This window comes from Cherax quadricarinatus, chromosome 43 (genome assembly GCF_038502225.1).
Source record: "Cherax quadricarinatus isolate ZL_2023a chromosome 43, ASM3850222v1, whole genome shotgun sequence".
In the NCBI taxonomy this organism is placed as follows: domain Eukaryota; kingdom Metazoa; phylum Arthropoda; class Malacostraca; order Decapoda; family Parastacidae; genus Cherax; species Cherax quadricarinatus.
Genome location: NC_091334.1, coordinates 17,834,754 through 17,852,941, shown reverse-complemented (window position 1 = coordinate 17,852,941; position 18,188 = coordinate 17,834,754). Strand labels below are relative to the sequence as shown.

Genomic DNA, 18,188 nt, shown 5'->3' with positions numbered 1-18,188 from the left:
ATATTTACATAATGACATAGCCATACTAAGTAGTGACGGATTTATTATAGTTTGACTTGACAGGTTTTCTGTAATTGATTTTCTGTTGTGGTAGTGATATTATTATTATTATTGTTATTACTATTATTATTTGTTAATTTTATTATTATTATTTATTATCATTTATTATTATCGCGGCCCAGCTCCAGATCACTGGTGGTTAATTAGGAATATTTAACCTAGGTTATTATTATTATTAAGGGGAGCACTAAACCCGTAGGATTATGCAGCGCCTGTGGGGGGGATGTGGAAGGTATTCAGGCTTAATTCAGGGAACTGGAGCACAGATCCAATTCCCTAGATCAAGAGCCCCTCACCAGCATCAAGGAACCTTCTTTGAGGGGATTTAACCTAGGTTAATTTAAGTTAGCCTAGGTTAAATATTCTTAAGTTATCCATTGTAGTCTTCAGGCGGATGTTTACCTTGTCACAGACAATATCTATGGTCTCGGTCAGATGACCAAAAGCTCCAACGTCGGGTCATCATCTGACTAAGACCCGCGTCAGGAGACACTTGACCCGTTTCCTGACGAACCTAACCTAATCTCTTAACTCTGGTTTTATAATGTTAAAAATCTCTTAACGCTGGTTTTATTTGCTACAACTTCATGTCACTACTGTGGTTTTTACCTGTTATTAAAAGTTCATTTTAACACTGCTATTTAGCACCTTTCATTTATACAACAGTTTTAATAATTCTCTCGCTGGAGTAAAGCAAAATTATCGGGGCATTCGGTTCGGTTCTTGACACCAGGACACTGTTAGTGAACGTAGCATCGAGCCTCCACTACTTCTGCTGTGTTTACCTCTTCCTTAAATTAACACTTTAAGATGTTTTTTCGCTGTTAGAACGATTAGAGAGGTGGGAACGTGAAGAACGTTCATCATAATATGAGAACATTAAGCAGAACTTGCCACTAGGGTGTGTTCATACAGTCGCGGAGCAGCGGAGATCTTGTGGTAATTACTGCTAAGGTGTGCAGAACACTCCCTGTCTCCCTGGTCTCCTCTGGTCTCTCCTTTGGTCGCCTCTGGTCACCTCTGGTCTCCCCTGGTCTCCCCTGGTCTCCCCTGGTCTCCTCTGGTCTCCTCTAGTCGCTTCTGGTCTCCAAAATTACCTCTGGCTTTGAAATAAATATAGGATAGTTTGTCTCCAACTCGCTACATCCCTCCAACACACGCATACACGGCAGTCTGAGGGTATATACGCTGACTGTTATGCATATATACATTGGATATACACCCGGAAGTGCGTGTGTATCTCTGTAGTTTATATACACTGTGAGGTGTGTGGTTTGTTTTGATGTGTGTCTGAATGTTTGTATGTTTGAACATTCTCAGATGTGAGGTTCTAGTGTGTGGCTCCCCTGTCCCTGTGACCACACTGAAGGTTCTAGTGTGTGGCTCATCTGTCCCTGTGACCACACTGAAGGTTCTAGTGTGTGGCTCCCCTGTCCCTGTGACCACACTGAAGGTTCTAGTGTGTGGCTCATCTGTCCCTGTGACCACACTGAAGGTTCTAGTGTGTGGCTCCCCTGTCCCTGTGACCACACTGAAGGTTCTAGTGTGTGGCTCACCTGTCCCTGTGACCACACTGAAGGTTCTAGTGTGTGGCTCCCCTGTCCCTGTGACCACACTGAAGGTTCTAGTGTGTGGCTCATCTGTCCCTGTGACCACACTGAAGGTTCTAGTGTGTGGCTCCCCTGTCCCTGTGACCACACTGAAGGTTCTAGTGTGTGGCTCATCTGTCCCTGTGACCACACTGAAGGTTCTAGTGTGTGGCTCCCCTGTCCCTGTGACCACACTGAAGGTTCTAGTGTGTGGCTCATCTGTCCCTGTGACCACACTGAAGGTTCTAGTGTGTGGCTCCCCTGTCCCTGTGACCACACTGAAGGTTCTAGTGTGTGGCTCACCTGTCCCTGTGACCACACTGAAGGTTCTAGTGTGTGGCTCCCCTGTCCCTGTGACCACACTGAAGGTTCTAGTGTGTGGCTCAGTGTGTGGCTCCCCTGTCCCTGTGACCACACTAAAGGTTCTAGTGTGTGGCTCATCTGTCCCTGTGACCACACTGAAGGTTCTAGTGTGTGGCTCCCCTGTCCCTGTGACCACACTGAAGGTTCTAGTGTGTGGCTCACCTGTCCCTGCGACCACACTGAAGGTTCTAGTGTGTGGCTCACCTGTCCCTGCGACCACACTGAAGGTTCTAGTGTGGCTCATCTGTCCCTGTGACCACACTGAAGGTTCTAGTGTGGCTCATCTGTCCCTGTGAGCACACTGAAGGTTCTAGTGTGTGGCTCACCTGTCCCTGTGACCACACTGAAGGTTCTAGTGTGGCTCCCCTGTCCCTGTGACCACACTGAAGGTTCTAGTGTGGCTCATCTGTCCCTGTGAGCACACTGAAGTTTCTAGTGTGGCTCATCTGTCCCTGTGACCACACTGAAGGTTCTAGTGTGGCTCATCTGTCCCTGTGAGCACACTGAAGGTTCTAGTGTGGCTCATGTGTCCCTGCGACCACACTGAAGGTTCTAGTGTGGCTCATCTGTCCCTGTGACCACACTGAAGGTTCTAGTGTGGCTCATCTGTCCCTGTGAGCACACTGAAGGTTCTAGTGTGGCTCCTGCTGTGACCACACTGAAGGTTCTAGTGTGGCTCATCTGTCCCTGTGACCACACTGAAGGTTCTAGTGTGGCTCATCTGTCCCTGTGAGCACACTGAAGGTTCTAGTGTGGCTCATCTGTCCCTGTGACCACACTGAAGGTTCTAGTGTGGCTCATCTGTCCCTGTGAGCACACTGAAGGTTCTAGTGTGGCTCATCTGTCCCTGTGAGCACACTGAAGGTTCTAGTGTGTAGTCGTGTCTTCGTGAACACAAGGTTGTGTCTGGTGCGCCCCCCCCCCACCTTGTATCTGTGAACACAAGCTTCATATCTAAGATAACAAGAAAACGCCTCTTCAGCTAGGCATCAAAATTTGTTTTATTTAATGTATTTTTTTAATTAGTTTTGGGTTGTGTATGTCTTAATTTGTCATTTGTTTTTACTGAAGAAATTTGGATATTAGTCCATGCAATGTCTTGTGATTCCCTTCATACTTAGCTGCATTAAAAGCGTACACCGCACTCTGCACTATTCCTTTCGCGTACATTGATATAGAGGGGAGGGCTTGTGAAATACGGGGACACCTTCCCTGGATCGCGCAGCGACCAAACTACACTTAGATTAAACGAGGAGCGCAGATATATCACTGGTCACGTTAGTCTGAATTAATGAGTGTTCCTTCCTGCGGCTGGTGTTATGATGACCACTGTTCTTGTGTTCTTCCTTCAGGCTGCATTTGAAATTTCAGCTACTATATCCATATAAATGATAGAATTGATGTTATAGTGTAGAAACACTCAAGTTGTCTTAATTGTGAATCAAATTTGCTCCTTGAGCTTTATCAGTAGAACAGTAGAGCCGAATCTTAGTGACTCCCCGGAAGCCTTCGTGTTTATACTGGTGATAGTGACTCCCCGGGAGCCTTCGTGTTTACACTGGTGGTAGTGACTCCCCGGGAGCCTTCGTGTTTACACTGGTGGTAGTGACTCCCCGGGAGCCTTCGTGTTTACACTGGTGGTAGTGACTCCCCGGGAGCCTTCGTGTTTACACTGGTGGTAGTGACTCCCCGGGAGCCTTCGTGTTTACACTGGTGGTAGTGACTCCCCGGGAACCTTCGTGTTTACACTGGTGGTAGTGACTCCCCGGGAACCTTCGTGTTTACACTGGTGGTGGTGACTCCCCGGGAACCTTCGTGTTTACACTGGAGGTCGTGACTCCCCGGGACCCTTCGTGTTTACACTGGTGGTAGTGACTCCCCGGGAACCTTCGTGTTTACACTGGTGGTAGTGACTCCCCGGGAACCTTCGTGTTTACACTGGTGGTAGTGACTCCCCGGGAACCTTCGTGTTTACACTGGTGGTAGTGACTCCCCGGGAACCTTCGTGTTTACACTGGTGGTAGTGACTCCCCGGGAACCTTCGTGTTTACACTGGTGGTAGTGACTCCCCGGGAACCTTCGTGTTTACACTGGTGGTAGTGACTCCCCGGGAACCTTCGTGTTTACACTGGTGGTAGTGACTCCCCGGGAACCTTCGTGTTTACACTGGTGGTAGTGACTCCCCGGGAGCCTTCGTGTTTACACTGGTGGTAGTGACTCCCCGGGAACCTTCGTGTTTACACTGGTGGTAGTGACTCCCCGGGAGCCTTCGTGTTTACACTGGTGGTAGTGACTCCCTGGGAGCCTTCGTGTTTACACTGGTGGTAGTGACTCCCTGGGAGCCTTCGTGTTTACACTGGTGGTAGTGACTCCCCGGGAACCTTCGTGTTTACACTGGTGGTAGTGACTCCCCGGGAACCTTCGTGTTTACACTGGTGGTAGTGACTCCCCGGGAACCTTCGTGTTTACACTGGTGATAGTGACTCCCCGAATTTCTGTTTACACTGGTGGTAGTGACTCCCCACCTTTGTGTTTACACTGGTGATAGTGACTCCCCACCTTTGTGTTTACACTGGTGATAGTGACTCCCCACCTTTGTGTTTACACTGGTGATAGTGACTCCCCGCCTTTGTGTTTACACTGGTGATAGTGACTCCCCACCTTTGTGTTTACACTGGTGATAGTGACTCCCCACCTTTGTGTTTACACTGGTGATAGTGACTCCCCACCTTCGTGTTTACACTGATGATAGTGACTCCCCACCTTTGTGTTTACACTGGTGATAGTGACTCCCCACCTTTGTGTTTACACTGGTGATAGTGACTCCCCACCTTTGTGTTTACACTGGTGATAGTGACTCCCCGCCCTTGTGTGTGTTTACACTGGTGCTAGTAACATTAACTTCCCCTCCCTGTTCTTGTGTTCTAACTGGTGTTAAGTGTTGCTGCGAGTGTTCTTCATAACACTGGCGACGCTGTTGAACAAATGAGTCACATTTGCTTGTGATGCGGCGGTGTGAGGAGCCTCGTAATTTTTAGATGGAAAATGCAAGACATTCAGAGGGGGAAATTGATGCCAGTTTTTAAATTAGTTTCTTGTGTGATACCCCTGCAGCTCTCTCTCTCTCTCTCTCTCTCTCTCTCTCTCTCTCTCTCTCTCTCTCTCTCTCTCTCTCTCTCTCTCTCTCTCTCTCTCTCTCGGAAGATATGGCAGGAAAAGGGAGAACGAACAGGAGGCATTTAGTAAACATGGGAAAATTGGGCACGAAAGATGACGAAGGAGGGAATAGAGGAGGATGCGAGATAGAGGAGAGGAGTTTGGAGTCTGCGTTGAGGTTATCTTTTGAGATGAACTCTCTGCTTCTATCAAGATTATTAACTTTGAAACCTAGCATTGTTAATTTTGAAACCTAGCATTGTTAGCTTTGAAAGTTAACATTGTTAACTTCGAAACCTAGCAGTGTTAACTTTGAAACCTAGCATTGTTAACTTTGCTGCTCACAGATAAGCCCTGTTTGGCAGTCTTGAGGTCGTTGCTGGTGATTAGTCCGAGAGAGAGAGAGAGAGAGAGAGAGAGAGAGAGAGAGAGAGAGAGAGAGTAAAGGAGCAGTGAAGCAGTAAGAAGCGAGGGAAGACATTTTTCTTCGCTCATAATAAACCTTAAGACAGTTTTGCCAGCTGGGTGGTGGTACCCCAGGCGAGACACCAGCAGTGTTGCCACCTTCTCTATGTTACGCCTAAACACTTCTCTTCAAGTCTCTCTCTCTCCCACAGTTTCCCCTCACAACTTCTCTTTTTCCCACTTCTCACACTTTATACAGTATGTGTATCCCCATTCTTCTCAGTCTCTATTTTTCTCTTATTCTCCTCTTTTTACCGTGTATGTGTGTGTGTGTGTGGGGGGGGGGTGTACAGACACACACTCATCTTTTAGTAAAGAGGTGACACAGCTCTCCCTATTTGCGTTGATAATTCGCCAAAGTTGGGACTGTCTCTATGTAAGCAGCAAGTGCAGAGTTCTCTACTCTGTGAATAAGACACACCTGCAACATCTGGGTATCTTTATTCTCAAGACATTCCGCCATCCAGTAGAAGACTGGGTAATCAGTCCCTCAGCCTAGATTAAAACTTAGATGATGAACCTCGTAAGAGGCGCTTTTGTTTTACTGTCTTCTAATATCATGTTTATTCCCCCCCCCTATAATCTACCTTGTCCATAATTACTATCACATTTGCTTTGTCTGCTTTCGTAAGGTGAAGTCCAGGATCTTTCCTTAATTCATGGTATAACTTAACAAATCTTTGAGGTCTGAGGTTCGCAACACAGTCGTCATCAACGATTTGTTAAGTTATACCATGAATTAAGGAAAGATCCTGGACTTCACCTTACGAAACAAAGCCAATGTAATAGTAATTATAGACAAGGTAGATTATAGTGGCGAAAATAACATATTATAAAGCACGGGTACTGACGTGCTCCTTAAATCTGGGCTAAGGGACTGATTACCTCGTTTTCTTCTGTCTGCAGTATTAGTTACCTTCGCCTAACCTCTGGTTTTGAATTGATAAATCCTCTGGTGGAAGAAACGTCCTCAGAATAAACATATAAAGGTGTTGCACATGTGTCCTCTTCATCAGTTTGTTGGTGTTGCATAATAATGCTGTGTTTAACTTGTGAAGAGTTCCTGCTGACTGTAGCTGCACTCTGGTGCTCCGTACTCGAGGCTGTAGCTGACCGGTACATTATCAACACTATCGACATCCTGTACACCTGATATATATATAGAAACATATACATTTTTCTCAGTATATACAGAGTATATTTTAATCTATATTTTTTAAATTAACATTTTACTGATGCTTGTGTACAGGTGAATTGCCACCTTAATGACCCTTGTGTAGTTAGTAGGACTTAATGACCCTTGTGTAGTTAGTAGGACTTAATGACCCTTGTGTAGTTAGTAGGACTTAATGACCCTTGTGTAGTTAGTAGGATTTAATGACCCTTGTGTAGTTAGTAGGACTTAATGACCCTTGTGTAGTTAGTAGGATTTAATGACCCTTGTGTGGTTAATGGGCCTTTAATAAAAAACTAATGTTACACAGTATTAGGTACGAGACGTTTAGAAACTGCTTCAGCAAATTAAACAGAGTTGACTGGGAGGAACTCTGAAGCTGAAGTAAGTATATTAGTTTGTCATATGCAGAACACGTTAAGGAAAACGCAGCAGAGGTCAGGAAAATAAGAGGGTGGATTACGAGAACTTTCAAAACAAGAGATAGGTAACTCCAGCGATGGTACTTTTCAAGTCACTTGTTCTCTCATGCCTCAGAGATTGTCGTGTTGTCATAACGTTTTTCAAGGCAGGAAAGATAGAACTGGAAAATATATAGAAGCTGGTCACTGCCTGCAGAGAATCAGTAAACCATATAAACTACTGGGAACACCTTAGGGCTCTAGGATTGTTCTCTCTCTGGCACGAAGAAGAGACAGAGGAATTTCAGGGACCGATCCCCCAGTCTGCACACTGCCATAACTTAATGTAGTGGAAGGTATGAGAAAAAGTTTAGAATAAGCCAGTGAACAACAGGGTTGTTGCTATAGTCACTGTACCGAGAGCTACGAGAGAAAGTGTAGAACGCGCCAGTGAAGAACAGGGTTACCATAGTCACTGTAGTGAGAGCTACGAGTGTGTAGAATAAGCCAGTGAAGAACAGGGTGGTGAGAACCATGGACACAATTAGAGAGCAGTACGTCAACATCCGTGATCCAAGACTACATTCCACCAGCAGAAGTGAGCAACATCACCAGGACATGCGTAGAGTTTGGGGGGGGGGGTCTACTGCCTACTGCAGATGACTGTACAGCTGGGCTGTGATGGCCTGCGGGTCGCTGGCACCAACAACCTGGTGGATCAAGTAGTCAGCAAGGAAGCCTCGTCTCACACCGGGCTGTAAGGGTAGGAAAACGTTCGGTAGGTACAAGTATGTCACAAACACGCCACACTCATGTTAGAGGCATGTCACAAGCATGTCACACATGTCACAGGCATGTTACGAGTCTCTCTCCTCTTATATACTGTTTATGTTGTTTATCTTCCTCGTTGTTATTATATTTATTCATTCAGCTATTTTTGTAAGCTCGATCCTCCGTCGATTAAACTTGAAATAGAATTTCCACTGCTGGTAATTAATTCCATGAAACTCTAAATTTAGCCTCATTAACCTCTCAACTTTAAGTACACAACCGTCCTCCATCTTCCTATTAAGTGTGTATGTATTGTATAAAGTGTATTGTATAAAGTGTATTGTGGGGATGTATTATTGAAGTCATTAATAATGTTAATGTTTTTTCTAAATTTTGTATCTTTTAAATTCTGAATTGTTTCTGGTTTTGTTGGTGCCACGTACAATATAATCTATTATTGTTATTATTAGTCATTTACACTGGTTGGCACTGGTGACCCTGGTTGACACTGGTGACCTTGTCCTTGGCACTGGTGACCCTGGTTGGCACTAGCGACCCTAGTTCGCACTAGTGACCCTGGTTGGCACTAGTGACCCTGGTTGGCACTAGAGACCATAGTTGGCACTAGTGACCCTGGTTGGCACTAGTGACCATAGTTGGCACTAGTGACCCTGGTTGGCACTAGTGACCCTGGTTGGCACTAGCGACCCTAGTTCGCACTAGTGACCCTGGTTGGCACTAGTGACCCTGGTTGGCACTAGAGACCATAGTTGGCACTAGTGACCCTGGTTGGCACTAGTGACCATAGTTGGCACTAGTGACCCTGGTTGGCACTAGTGACCATAGTTGGCACTAGTGACCCTGGTTGGCAATAGTGACTATAGTTGGCACTAGTGACCCTGCTTGGTACTGGTGACCCTGGTTGACGCTAGTGATCCTGGCTGACACTAGTGACCCTGGTTAGCACTAGTGACCGTGGTTGGCACTGCTGTAGTCTCGTACTACAAAGAAAATGGGACGTGTATTAAATTTTTATTTTCGAAGATCTTGTTTTAATGCATGGTTTAGGTTGGTTTTACATATTATGTAACACACAAGAGAGAAGGAGCAGCACACTTACTGACCCATCATTGGCAACTCCCTCTCAAACGCGACTCTTTTCCATTCTTATACTGTCTCTGGTGGCCTGGTGGTTAACGCTCTCGCTTCACACGGTGAGGGCCTGGGTTCGATTCCCAGCCAGAGTAGAAACATTGGACGTGTTTCTTTCCACCTGTTGTCTATGTTCCCCATCAGTAAAATGGGTACCTGGGTGTTAGTCGACTGGTGTGGGTCGCATCCTGGGACACTGACCTAAGGAGGCCTGGTCACAGACCGGGCCGCGGGGGCGTTGACCCCCGGAACTCACTCCAGGTAAACTCCAGGTAGTGCTAGATTTTCTCCTACTGGAGTGGGGAACCTGTGGTCTACCTGGAGTCTACCTGGAGGGTATTCCGGGGATTAATGCCCCCACTGCCCGGTCCACAACCAGGCCTCCCGATAGATCAGGAGCTGATAAACTAGGCTGTTACTGCTGGCCGCACGTAGTCCAACTGGTGTAGTGGAAACGTTTCGACAATGTTATCCAGGTGTTGCACATGTGTGTTATTCCTCAACTTGGCGGTGTTGTATACCACCAGCAACATGGTTGTGTGACACGGCAGCACCATCCTGGTACAGGGCAGGTCTTCTGCAAGTACTGGGATGACCTACTTCCACTAGTGGGCCACGTTCACCTGTGATGTCAGCTTCAGCTGCTACACTTCACTTTTGTTCCGTAATAAGGTCTAGCAAGATGCCTATGCTTGAGAGAGTGATTTACCAAGTCCGAGGGACTGATCATTTCAAAGCTACTTCTACTGTTTCTAGTGTTACATTCGCCTGTATTCAACTGAAGAGTCCTGTTGTGCAGGCGAAATATTTCAGTGTAGACACCCAGTTGCACACAGCCGTCAATAAGTTAATGCGACAGCCAGAAACAGGTTGAAACAGGCTGTATACGCCTGTTTTTCCTAACAAAATTGAGAATGCTTGATTACTTAGCGGAGACAGTGGAAGAACAGGTAATCAGTCCTTCATCATTGATAGGTGTACATGGCGTTAATAACTGTGAGACTAACTACCACCTATCAAGATTGAGTGACAGATTACCTCATCTTTCAATGTCTCCACTACATTATGTCAGCCATTGTAACACACACACACACACACACACACACACACACACACACACACACACACACACACACACACGCCTTAATGTCATGAAAAGAGCTCAGTCCAAACCAATGTGAAGTGTGTGGGAGGGTAGAGTGCGTGGGAGTTTGAAGTGTGTGGGAGGGTAGAGCGTGGGAGTGTAAAGTGTGGGAGTGTAAAGTGTGTGGGAGGGTAGAGTGCGTGGGAGTGTGAAGTGTGTGGGAGGGTAGAGTGCGTGGGAGTGTGAAGTGTGTGGGAGGGTAGTGTGTGCCCTCTAGCGCTGGTCAAAGGTCAGCTGTGATTGCTGCCGCTGTTTGAAGTGAAGTGAAGGGGTGGACAAACGCAAAGGGAAGGAGAGAGAGAGAGAGAGAGAGAGAGAGAGAGAGAGAGAGAGAGAGAGAGAGAGAGAGAGAGAGAGAGAGAGAGAGAGAGAGAGAGAGAGAGACTGCAGTTTTAACCCTGTGATTGTTCTTGTCTCGCCTCACCTCGTTAGTGAAGTGACCAGGTTTGACCTTCCCATTGATTTAGGGTCATATCATGGACCTTCTCAGCTGCAGGTGACAGAACGCGTCGTGGATCATAGCTGGAAATGTTTTCCAGGCCGCCGGCGACTTCAGGCTGACATCTGGCACAATGTTGTCCCACTGTGTTACGTCTCTTAAGTTTGACAAACGTAGCAACAGCTGTTAAGACGATGACGACGACAACAACAGGAGCAGCAGCAGCTAAGACGGAAACAACAACAGCAGCAAAGACAAAACAGCAGCAATAATAGCAGCTAAGACAAAAATAACAGCAAAGAGAAGAACAGCAACAGTAGAGACAACAACAGCAGCAAAGAAAAAAAACAATAACAGCAGTAGCAGCTATGACAAAAGAGCAACAGCAGTTTAATTTCCAGGATGTGATAGAGTGATAGACAATCATCCTTGTGTGTAGACACTTAGTATGACATGTTAGTGTAAATATTATTTATGAGTCGAGTGTGGTAGTGTTATATGTGAAACATTGCTGCTGGTATATGACTAATATATCTTTATATAACTCTCATATTCATTCTCTATGCCCCCTCGCCTCTCTCTCATTCTCCTCCCTTTCCCGTTTTTCCTCTTCCCTTTCTGTGCCTCTCTCCTCTGTTCGCTTTTTCCCCCGTCCTGTATTTACCTCATCTTTCTCTAATTTTCTCTCTTATGTATCATCGTCCTCCCTCTGTATTCTTTCACTCCTTTCCCTTCATCCTTCTCTCCTTCATCTACCCTAGCCCTCTCTTCCTTCACCCTCTTCCCTCAGTCCTATCTCTCTCTCTCTCTCCCTCATCCCTCTCCTTTTTCGCTCTACTCCTCTCCTTTATCTCTTCCTCCACCCTCTCTCCCTCCTACTCCCCCCACTTCTCCTGGCTCTCCTGGCAGGCTGGTGGGGAGCTCATTTAGAGCGTCTGAGCGCTGGGTAAAGAGTGATGAGAGTCTTCATTTCCAGGTAATGTCTGTGAAGAACTAAAATTAATAATGTGGAAGAGATGGTAATGGAGGAGGATGGAGGCTGGATGATAATACGAGAAGGATGATAATGAGGGAGAGATAGTAATGAAGGTAGGATGATAAGGATAACGGGGGAAGGATAGTACGAAGGATATTGAAGATTGGATTCTTACGAGAAGGATAGTTGATCTGGCACTTGGTGGAGGTAGTTGTCCAGTTTCCTCGTGAAGATTTCTTCACTCGTTCTTGCAGCGTTTCTGATATCTTCTGGTAAGATATTGAAGTCTGGGACTGTGGATGTTGATACAATGCTCTCTTATTGTGCCCGCGGCGCTTTTGCTTTTCACTAGGTTTATTTTACATTTTCTGCCATATATCTGGCTCAAATATGTTGTTATGGCAGTGTGCAGGTTTGGGATCAGACTCTGTAGTACTTTCCATGTATATATTATGTATCTCTGTGTCTCCTCTGATCCAGAGAGTACCTATTTAGGACTATGAAGCATTCCCAGTAGTTTAAATGTTTTACTGGCTCTGTGTGTGCCGTAAATGACCTCTGTATCTGATCCACTTCTGATGTGTCTCCTGCCCTGAACGGAACCGTCAACACTAAACAATATTCTAAGCGAGAGAGCACAAGTAATTTAAATAGTGTCACCAGTGGCAATATTTCCATTGTTTTTGAAAGTTTAATTATCAACCACGTCATTTCCCTGACTGTCATGATATTTACCTTGTGTTCTTTAAAAGATAAGTCGGCTGGCATTATTACACCAAGGTCCTTCACATGTTCCTTTTGTTCTAGTAGGTAACCCTCTTGTGTTTTGTGATCATCTTCTCACCGTTGTCGGGTTTTGTAGACTGCACTCTCGCGCTTACATGTTGGACACACGCGACTCACAGATAGCACGTGGAGAGACGACTAGCACCACTCTGTAAGGACTGTCAGGTCGCATTGTCTGTTCAACTCTGGTTAACCTCGCTAAGAGTCCCACAGTGGAAGTAGACTCTTTAACTTTTTAACCCAAACTAAACTCACGCACTAACTTCGACTTCAATTTTATTCTTGCACTAACTCCTCTCTCACCATTAACTCAGTCACTCTCAGTCACTCTTAACCTTCACACATTTCTACTTTCTCACATTCGTCTCTTCAGCGCTGTATCACCCGTACGGATTCAGCGCTTAATTTTATAATAATAATAAAATAATAATTATTGAGTTCTGAATAGTGTCCCTTTTAAGGTCTTCAATCTTTCCATACTGGAACTTATCACCATTGAACATCATGTTATTTTTACTGCCCACTCGAGACTGTTTATATCTTCCTACATTTTTTCGTGTCTTTTACCGAGGTAATTTTCATGCTTATTTTGGTGTATTCCGCAAATTATGAAACAAAACTTTGTCGATTCTTTTTTAATCTATGTTTGGTATGAGGATAAGAAACAATAGAGGCGCCAGGACAGTGCCTTGGGGTACCGAGCTTTTTTCTTTGCTAATGTTGGATTTTGTTTTGCTTACTACTACTGCTTTTTGTGTTCTTTGTCAGAACGTTAAATATCTCTTTGGCAACTTTCCAAGTTATGCCTATCGCCCTCATGTGCAGTCACTCCTTGGTCGCAGTTTCCAAACTCTTTCTCAAAATCCGTGTAGACCACAATCTACATTTTAGTTTTCTTCCAACGTCTCCATAATTTTGCTAAAGTGGTTTAGTAGCTGTGACAAACATGGTCTTCCCTGATGATGACGGTTGAACGATATTAAGGAGATAGTGATAACAAGGGAGGAATGGCAAGGAAGAATAATGAAAATGGGATAACAAGAGAACTATTATAATGAGAGATAATAATTATTCTCACAATAACTACGAACTGAATAAACACGGAGGCAACAGTAACGAAAACTGTAATAAAATGTTTCAGCAGTCAGAGCAGTGCAGGTAGTAACAGCGGCAGCAGCAGCAGTAGCAACAACAGCAGTAGCAGCAGCAGCAGCAGTAACAGCAGCAGCAGTAGCAACAACAGCTGTAGCAGCAGCAGCAGTAACAGCAGCAGCAGTAGCAACAACAGCAGTAACAGCAACAACAGCAGCAGCAGCAACAGTAACAGTAGCAGCAGCAGTAGCAGCAGCAGCAACAACAGTAGAAGCAGCAGCAGCAGCAACAACAACAACAACAACAACAACAACAACAGTAGCAGCAGCAGCAGCAGCAGCAGCAACAACAACAACAGTAGGAGCAGCAGCAGCAATAGGAGCAGGAACAGCAAAAAAAAAAATAAGTCGGAACAAGAGCAGTAACAGTAAAAACAACAGAAGCAGGAATAGCAGCAGTAGCTGGACTAAAAACAGCAGCAGTAACAACAACAGCAGCAGCAACAGAAGTGGCAACAAATACAGCAACATCAGCATCAACAGCAATAGCACCACCACCACCACCATCATCACTTCGTCTCGCCACCAACAGATGGCACCACCAGCCTCTGTTGCACCTATACACCTTAATTAAAACCTGTTGAGGTATGTTGAGTCTCAGGGTCAGGCGTAGCCAACGTGTTGTGCTGCTAAATGCTTTCATCTGAGTGTTGTTGTTAGAGAGAAGGCTGTGTGGAGGGAGCAGGCGGAGAATAGATAGAAGGAGAGGAGAGAAGGAGAAGGATAGAAGGAAAGAGATTAAGGGCAAGAGTGTTGCAGTTTACTACGGTCTAGATAAACATCACATTCTGGCTAGATTAAGTGTGAATCAATAGTGGGGTGATGAAGAGGATGTAGTGATCCCGTGCATGCCTGGCTTGCTTGGCTTACCTGCCTGTCTTGCTTAACTGGCTGGCTTGTCTGGCTTACCTGGCTGGCTTGCCTGGTTTACCTGCCTGTTTTGATTACCTGGCTGGCTTGCCTGGCTTACCCGGCTGACTTGCCTGGTTTACCTGCCTGTCTTCCTTACTTGGCTGGCTTGCCTTGCTTACCTGGCTGGCTTGCCTGGTTTACCTGCCTGTCTTGCTTACCTGGCTGGCTTGCTTGGCTTACCTGCCTGTCTTGCTTAACTGGCTTACCTGGCTGGCTTGCCTGGTTTACCTTCCTGTTTTGCTTACCTGGCTGGCTTGCCTGGCTTACCCGGCTGACTTGCCTGGTTTACCTGCCTGTCTTCCTTACTTGGCTGGCTTACCTGGCTTACCTGCCTGTCTTGATTACCTGGCTGGCTTGCCTGGCTTACCTGCCTGTTAGGCTTGATTGCTTGCCTGACTGGATTGCTTGTCTCGCTCCCGCAGCAAAGTCACCAAACATTATATACACGTGTTTTTTATAGATTACTAGAGTATAGACGTTGATGGAGAGTGTAAGCAGGTTGCAACTATGGCTGGTGGTATGTTGCACAAACATGCAGAGGTTACTGCAGTTACACAATGGTTAGTGGCAAAGGTAGTGATAACTTAAGAATGAGGATACTAATTGTAAAGATTGGTATGCGCGTATATTGAAATAACCAAGGATGTTGATATCATTAATGGTGATTCAGCTGTTAGAGGTGGTCAGTCCCTCGGCTCTATGGTATTCACATTGTTTGTGACTATGGAGCTGAACATGTTCACAGTGCTGCGGGACTGACTACCTCAAAACTGGTGGACTATTCACATCTCTATCTCTCCACTGCTTCAGCTATTTGAGCTCAAATTGTATTCCATTTATAAACAAAGCATTTCAGGACTCGGGCCCAGGAGCTGCATGCCTGGGTGTGTTTTCCCTTTCGAAGACTGATGTGGGTGCTAATGCCAGACATAATTTATAATGGGCAGAATTTTTTCAACAAAAAATAGGGCTCTGAATGATGTCTATAGCATCCTGGGTGAGGTCGATGAGGGCTGGTAGCGCAAGACATCATGGTACAACTGATTTAGAGTAAAAGACTCCCTGGTTCTGCTCTATGGTGTCGTTGGCTCGGATGTAAGTGACTTCCTATTCCTGATTCTATCTTATCCATGTATCAGGAGTTTCACTTTCTCCCAGTACATTTATTATTATTATTATTATTATTATTATTATTATTATTATTTAGCTATGTAAACAGTACAAGCTTCACTATTTTTGAGAAATTTCTCTCTGTGTTCTCCAATTTGTGTTAATTTTTTTCTGTATTTCCCATTCAGATTCGTGTATTTGTTTCTTTGTCTCTCTGACTTGGTCTTGTTTTTGTGAAGCAAAGACACAGGGTACTGTGTGTAGTGTTTCGCTCTGCTTGGAGCTTTGTCAAGTCACGTTTCGCTCTGCGTAGAGCTTTATTATGATTTAAAAAACTATACGGAGCTAAGCGTAACATGACAAGGCTCTATACAGAGCGAAACATGACCTGACGAAGCCCTATACAGAGCGAAACATGACCTGACGAAGCCCTATACAGAGTGAAACATGACCTGACGAAGCCCTATACAGAGCGAAACATGACCTGACGAAGCTCTACACAGAGCGAAACATGACCTGACGAAGCTCTACACAGAGCGAAACATGACCTGACGAAGCTCTACACAGAGCGAAACATGACCTGACGAAGCCCTACACAGAGCGAAACATGACCTGACGAAGCTCTACACAGAGCGAAACATGACCTGACGAAGCTCTACACAGAGCGAAACATGACCTGACGAAGCTCTACACAGAGCAAAACGTTCTTCTGGTAAAGAGCTTATCGCGTTACCTGTGTTTTTGTTCACTGTGGTGGGCAGTACGTCACTGGTAGTCACCACTGTTTATCTTTCTGTTTCGACCCTTACGTTCTGTTGTTCGTTATATATGGCAAGTTGTTAACTCTACTATGTTAATTGTGTAACGCACCACCTCTTGTCTGTTTTTTTTTTACACAGGGTTTTACAAGGTTAGGTTAAGGGTTCCTAACTTTATTGGCAAGCTAAGAGCTGTTACCTACATCAGCTCATTTGAAAGCCTTTTTATTGTTACGAGACATACAAATAGGGAACAGGGTGAAGTTGAAGCCATCTATCGGTCTGGTCAACTGACTTTTATTTCGTTGATGGCATTATGTTGTACGAACATGTTCCAAACTCGAGTCATACTCGGAATAAACGATCTGGAATAAAGTGATGTTCTGTTTCTCTCTCTCTCTCTCTCTCTCTCTCTCTCTCTCTCTCTCTCTCTCTCTCTCTCTCTCTCTCTCTCTCTCTCCCAACACCTCGTAAACATTTCCAAGAATCTGGGTCTTATCTTTTCGCGGAGACTTGTGTGTGTGTGTCGTTAGTGCTAATACCCTGAGAGTACTGTGCAATTGTCCCTTTTTTTGGCGTTCATGTCTTCGTTCACTGTTATTTATTGTTGTTTATCATCGCCTGGCTGTCGGTCTGCTACCTTCCTGTCTTCCTTATAGCCTTTCCTGCCTTCCTTCCTCTCTTTCCTGCCTGACTTACCTTTTTCCTCTCTCCTTCCTGCCCTACCTACCTGCCTTCCATGCGTATCTTCTGGTTTTTCGTCGTTGCCGTCCCTTACTGTTTTCCCCTCCCCCTTTACTGTTACCTTCCCTTACTGTTTGCCGTCCTTTGTAGTCTCCCTTCCCTGCCTTCCCTTTTGTATTTATGGTTTTCCTTTCCTTTCTCCCCTTCCTCCTCTCTTGGCCTCTTCCATCATCGTGGTAGATACAAAGAGCTAACAACAACAGTTAGATAGGAGTAGTAGACACAGGTAGTTAACAAACAGCAGTTAGCGAGGTGAAGTGGATATAGAGAGATAACGAGTTAGATAACAAGGAATGGTAGATGCAAGGAACTAATAAGAACAGTTAGATAACAAGGAATGGTAGATGCAAGGAACTAATAAGAACATTTAGATAACGAGGAATGGTAGATGCAATGAACTAACAAGAACAGTTAGATAACAAGGAATGGTAGATGCAAGGAACTAACAAGAACAGTTAGATAACAAGGAATGGTAGATGCAAGGAACTAACAAGAACAGTTAGATAACAAGGAATGGTATATGCAAGGAACTAACAATAACAGTTAGATAACAAGGAATGGTAGATGCAAGGAACTAACAAGAACAGTTAGATAACGAGGAATGGTAGATGCAAGGAACTAACAAGAACAGTTAGATAACAAGGAATGGTAGATGCAAGGAACTAACAAGAACAGTTAGATAACAAGGAATGGTAGATGCAAGGAACAAGAACAGTTAGATAACAAGGAATGGTAGATGCAATGAACTAACAAGAACAGTTAGATAACTAGGAATGGTAGATGCAATGAACTAACAAGAACAGTTAGATAACGAGGAATGGTAGATGCAATGAACTAACGAAAACAGTTAGACGGCAAGGAGTGGTAAATGCAAGGAGCTAGAAACAACAGTTAGATAAAAAGGTGTGTTAAATACTGTATGTAGTTGTGGGAATACCTCTTCCGCCTCTGTCTTTGTTTACATTCTGGCGTCTATACTTCCTTCTTTCACGCACTTATAAATGTTAAGGAGTCTGTCTCGCTCCTCTCTTATGTTG

At 45.0% G+C, this 18,188-nt stretch overlaps 1 protein-coding gene across 7 annotated transcripts in view; it reads left to right on the top strand.

Moving 5' to 3' along the window:
* The window catches only part of LOC138853918 (uncharacterized), a 162,116-nt gene that overhangs the window by 19,970 nt on the left and 123,958 nt on the right, over window positions 1-18,188 (top strand). The window lies entirely within an intron of this gene.